We start from the raw sequence: 6,131 nt of genomic DNA, 5'->3' as shown, positions 1-6,131 counted from the left end.
GGAGTGGGAATGGGAGGAGAGGGATGGAGGGAGAGGAAGGAGGGAGAGGGATGGAGGGAGTGGGATAGAAGGAGTGGGATGGAGGGAGAGGGATGGAAGGAGTGAGATGAGGGAGAGGGATGGAAGGACTGGGATGGAAGGAGTGGGATGGAAGGAGTGGGATGGAAGGAGAGGGATGGAGGGAGAGGAATGAGGGAGAGGGATGGAGGGAGACGGATGGAAGGAGAGAGATGAGGGAGAGGAGTGAGGGAGAGGGAGGGATGGAGGGAGACGGATGGAAGGAGAGAGATGGAGGGAGAGGAATGAGGGAGAGGGATGGAGGGAGAGAGATGGAGGGAGAGGAATGAGGGAGAGGGATGGAGGGAGAGGAATGAGGGAGAGGGATGGGGAGGGGGATGGAAGGAGAGAGATGGAGGGAGAGGAATGAGGGAGAGGGATGGAGGGAGAGGAATGAGGGAGAGGGATGGAGGGAGAGGGATGGAAGGAGAGGGATGGAAGGAGTGAGATGGAGGGAGAGGGATGGAAGGAGTGGGAAGGAGGAAGAGGGAGTGGAAGGAGTGGGAAGGAGGAAGAGGGAGGGATGGAAGGAGAGGGATGGAAGGAGAGGAATGAGGGAGAGGGATGGAGGGAGAGGGATGGAAGAAGAGGGATGGAAGGAGAGGGATGGAGGGAGAGGAATGGAGGGAGAGGAAGGGATGGAAGAAGTGGGATGTAAGAGGGAGGAAGGGAGAGTCAGCAGCAGGGCAGGAGAGGCTGACTGAGGAGAGAAAAGGAGTGAGTAGAGCTTCATTACAGACCGTGGATGATCCCAGCACTCTGTCCCAGACGAGAGAGGAGACAAACAGAGGCTCTCCCCAAAGTCCAAGCCCACCACAACCCCACAGCAGACCCCCATCCTCACAACCAACAGCCGCCCCTCCAGCCGCTCCCCAGCCCAACAACCACAGTCCCCCAACCAACCTCCACATACGCCCCCCACCCCCAGCCAACTCCATACCACCAACCCCCATCCCCAGCCTCTCCCCAGCCAACATTACATCTCCGCATCCACCCCTCAGCCAACCATCACTTCTCCATAGCTTTTAGCTACTCCATCAATCAGTCCTCATCCCACAACCACATTCCATAGAGCATCTGATCACTACTCGCTAGCCCACAACACCGGCCGGCAACCAACGACTCAGCCAATTATAGTGATCCATTAAAGCATGAGCAACTGACGGGTGCACAAAAAGATGGAAGCACCGCCCCAATGCCACGGCAACGGTAGCCAATGTGTTCCAGTGCTCCATCTACAGCCAGCCAGTTTGTTGTTGTTGACAGAGAGAGAAGAGACAAAAGCTATTCTGCTGTTGATACACGTCCTGTCCTCCGACCAGGGGAGGAGAATAAATCACAAGGCCAGAACGAGTGGAGAGGAGAGATTAATAATGTCTTGCTTGGTGTGTTTGGGTTGTGTCAAGCCTCACCTTTTCTATGTTCCTTAAAAAGAGGTAATGTCCCAATTGGCACCCTATTCCCTACATAGTACACTAGCGGCCTTATAAAAATAAAAACAACAGTAAAAAGACAGTGAGAAATAACAGTAAAAAGGCTATATACAGTAGCGAGGCTATATACAGACACCGGTTAGTCAGGCTAATTGAGGTAGTATGTACATGTAGGTATGGTCAAAGTGACTATGCATGTATGATAAACAGAGAGTAGCAGTAGCGTAAAAGAGGGGATGGGGGGGGACAATGCAAATAGTCCGGGTAGCCATTTGATTACTTGTTCAGAAGTCTTATGTCTTGGGGGCTGTTGAGAAGCCATTCGGTCCTAGACTTGGCGCTCCGGTACCGCTTGCCATGCAGTAGTAGAGAGAACATTCTATGACTGGGGTGGCTGAGGTCTTTGACAATTTTTAGGGCCTTCCTCTGACACCACCTGGTGTAGAGGTCCTGGATGGCAGGTAGCTTAGCCCCAGTGATGTACTGGGCCGTAGGCACTACCCTCTGTAGTGCCTTGCGGTCGGAGGTCGAGCAGTTGCCATACCAAGCAGTGATGCAACCAGTCTGGATGCTCTCGATGTTTCAGCTGTAGAACCTTTTGAGGATCTGAGGACCCATGCCAAATCTTTTTAGTTTCCTGAGGGGGAATAGGCTTTGTCGTGCCCTTTTCACGACTGTCTTGGTGTTTTTGGACCATTGTAGTTTGTTGTTGATGTGGACACCAAGGAACTTGAAGCTCTCAACCTGCTCCACTACAGCCCCGTCGATGAGAATGGGGGCGTGCTCGGTCCTCCTTTTCCTGTAGTCCACAATCATCTCCTTTGTCTTGATTATGATAGGTTGTTATTCTGGCACCACCCGGCCAGGTCTCTGACCTCCTCCCTACAGGCTGTTTCGTCATTGTCAGTGATCAGCCCTATCACTGTTGTGTCGTCGGCAAACTTAATGATGGTGTTGGAGTCGTGCCTGGCTACAATGTCGTGGGTGAACAGGGAGTACAGGAGGGGACTGAGCATGCACCCCTGAGGGGCTCCACCCTTGAGGATCAGTGTGGCGGATGTGTTGCTACCTACCCTCACCACCTGGGGGCAGCCCGCCAGGAAGTCCAGGATCCCGTTGCAGAGGGAGGTGTTTAGTCCCAGGATCCTTAGCTTAGTGATGAGCTTTGAGGGTACTATGGTGTTGAACGCTGAGCTGTAGTCAATGAACTACATTCTCACATAGGTGTTCCTTTTGTCCAGGTGGGAAAGGGAAGTGTGGAGTGCAATAGAGATTGCGTCATCTGTGGATCTGTTTGGGCGGTATGCAAGTTGGAGTGGGTCTAGGGTTTCTGTGATAATGGTGTTAATGTGAACCATTACCAGCCTTTAAAAAAACTTCATGGCTTCAGACGTGAGTGCTACGGGTCTGTAGTCATTTAGGCAGATTTCCTTAGTGTTCTTGGGCACAGGGACTATGGTGGTCTGCTTGAAACATGTTGTTATTACAAACTCAATCAGGGACATGTTGAAAATGTCAGTGAAGACACCTGCCAGCTGGTCAGCACATGCCCGGAGCACACGTCCTGGTAATCCGTCTGGCCTCGCAGCCTTGTTATTGTTGACCTGTTTAAAGGTCTTACTCATGTCGGTTTCAGAGAGCGTGATCACGCAGTCATCCGGAACACCTGATGCTCTCATGCATGCCTCAGTGTTGCTTGCCTCGAAGCAATTTAGCTTATCTGGTAGGCTCGTGTCACTGGGCAGATCACGGCTGTGCTTCCCTTTGTAGTCTGTAATGGTTTGCAAGCCCTGCCACATAATACAAGCATCAGAGCCAGTGTAGTACAATTTACTCTTAGCCCTGTATTGGCACTTTGCCTGTTTGATGGTTCATCAGACAGCATAGTAGGATTTCTTATAAGCTCCAGGTTAGTTAAGAACAAATTCTTATTTACAATGATGGCCTACCCTGGACAACACTGGGCAAGCTGTATGCCACCCTATGGGACTCCCAATCACAGCCAGATGTGATACAGCCTGGAGTCGAACCAGGGACTGAGATTCAGTGCCTTAGACCACTGCGCCACTCGGGAGCCACTTCATAGAAAGCAGGACACATGGGAGTCTTTGATCAAACGCACACATTACACAGTATGGCCCACTAGGGATCCCAGTGCAATAAGCTTCTTACCCACAACACACTGGCAAATTATGAGATATGATAAGAGAGCATTAAAAAACCAATGGGCCATACAGCCCATAAAGTAACATTGGTGCTTTTCACAGCTAGGCTATGGCTCAGGAGCTTTACCTCAGACTTTGTGTGCATTCCAAATGGCTCCCTATTCCCATATAGTGCACTCATTTTGACTAGAGCCCTATGGGCCATAGTAAAAAGTAGTCAATAGGAAGAAGGGTCCCATTTGGGATGTAGCCTCTGTTTACAAGTGAGTTGTTTATATTTACTTCCAGAGGGCTGTTATGTGAAGACTGCAGGAGGAAGTGGAGGTAGTGAAGGTATATAGCAAGATGACGCTTTTAAAGTAATGAGTCCTTCTTTGATAGGAGGCTGGGGACAGGACAGCATTGGTTGGTGACAGAGAGAGAGAGAGAAAGAGAGGAGGAAGAGAGAGGGAGTGAGAGAAGGAAGAAAGAGAGAAAGAGAGAGAGAGCGAAAAAGAGAGAGAGAGAGGTACTCCATCATGGCGGAGGCTAGGAAACTCATCCTATGATCCTAAATCACAGTGTTATTGCTCTAAACAGATCACAGCACCAAGATGGCTCCCCTGAGACCACTGCTCGGCTCCAGGTTTATAGGTTACTTGGGTAATTGAACAGCAGGAGGTAAAAGGTTTAATACACCAATCTGTTAAGGGAAGTGTAGCCTCAACTACTCACTAAACCATGGGTAGATGGAGCCTTTTCATTTTTATTTTTTTCCTCTCCGTCTCTCTCTCTTTCTATCCATCTCTCTCTGTCTTTTCCTTGCTAGATCTCTTTTATCTACTTCTCTCGTTCTTTCTCTCGCTCCTTGTTGATGTGTTCTTGTTGTGAAGGGGCGTTAGAGGGATGGAGAGACGGAGGGATGGTATCATAAGTGGGATGTATGTCTCAGTGTAAATAAGCCTGCCACACAGCACAGATGGGGTCCTTGCTGTGGGATGGTGATGGTCCTGTAGCTACTGCAGAGTAGAGGGATGGCTGTGTCTTCACTTTATTGCTTTTAGAAGGGAAACTTGTCAGGAAAACTAGCTCTGAGCAGGCTGGAGTGGGGACAATGAATGACAATTTTTGGAGAGTGGCCATATAACTGCAAATTGTCTCCACATGTTTACAGTTACCCAAAAGAAACACATATCAAAAGTTGTGTTAAAACAAACTGGAAGGAACTGTTCTCATTTGCATATGGTTGAGTTTGGTTATTGCCAGGTCACTGCGTTGCCTCTGGGAAGATGTCACAGTAGGCAATGTTCTTCGCTTCCAGTATGCTTGTGACGATTGTCACCTAAGCTAAAGTTAGGCTTGATTATGAATAACCAGACAATGTTGATGAAACTGTTTATTAGACGGACATGTACTTTCTGAATATAATGTGGAATTAGCGATGTATAGTATTTCAATGTCTTGCTTGTTGATCACCTGCAAACGTGTGGTTGAATGCCGTCAATGGGTTTGTGTGAACAAAACCTGTGGTCATGCGTCGCCCAGTATAGAACTTTATCACAGGAGGTTGGTGGCACCTTAATTGGGGAGAACGGGCTTGTGGTAATGACTGGAGAGGAATTCGTGGAATGGTATCAAATATATCAAACACATGGTTTCCAGGTGTTTGATACCATTCCATTTGCTCCGTTACGGACATTATTATCTGCCGTTCTCCCCTCCGCAGCCTCCTGTGAACTTTATGTTCATGTATTTATGATCAGGAAGTACAACTGCGATGTAATGATGTTTGATGATTAAATTGTGAGGGTTATCCTTAAATGTAGATGCTTACCTTGTTTTCCTTGTTTATTGAAGAGGGTTCATTTCCTGGTCTGAGAATTGACAATCAAGAGCGCATAGAGCAGGGGTGTCAAACTGATTCCACAGAGGGCCTAGTGTCTGCTGGTTTTTGTTTTTTTCTTTCAATTAAGACCTAGACAACCAGATGAGGGAAGTTCCTTACTAATCAGTGACGTTAATTCATCAAGCAAGTCCAAACCATTAGTGTGGGAATTGGAAAGGATATGGTCACGTGTCAAATGTTTGCAGACGGGAGAAGTATGATATTGAAGATGTAACTGTGGTGGGGATCATACTCCGGACTTCCTTGAGTGCCCTGTTAGGTGGAACGAGGTAGAGGTGTTAAGGATCAAGGCTGTACAGCAGGTCTCCTATATGGAGGCAGTGAAGACGGTCGAAGGGGCAAGAGGCAACAGTGTTGAAGATATGGCGGTAGATGCATTGCAACCACTTACTAGTGTTTGAAGTCAATTGAGTGATCTGGATACACTCATTGTGAAGAATGTAGATTGCGTGGCGTTTATAGCCACAGTGATTAATTGTACAGCACAAGGGTCTAAGAAGCTGGACATCATCATATCTGCAGCCGAGAAGTTTTTGGGGCTCCAAGACTTCACGGCAGAAGCACTGCAAGGACTATTGTTGTTAGGAAATG

Source organism: Salmo salar, chromosome ssa01 (genome assembly GCF_905237065.1).
Source record: "Salmo salar chromosome ssa01, Ssal_v3.1, whole genome shotgun sequence".
In the NCBI taxonomy this organism is placed as follows: Eukaryota; Metazoa; Chordata; class Actinopteri; order Salmoniformes; family Salmonidae; genus Salmo; species Salmo salar.
This window is presented reverse-complemented; position numbering follows the sequence as displayed.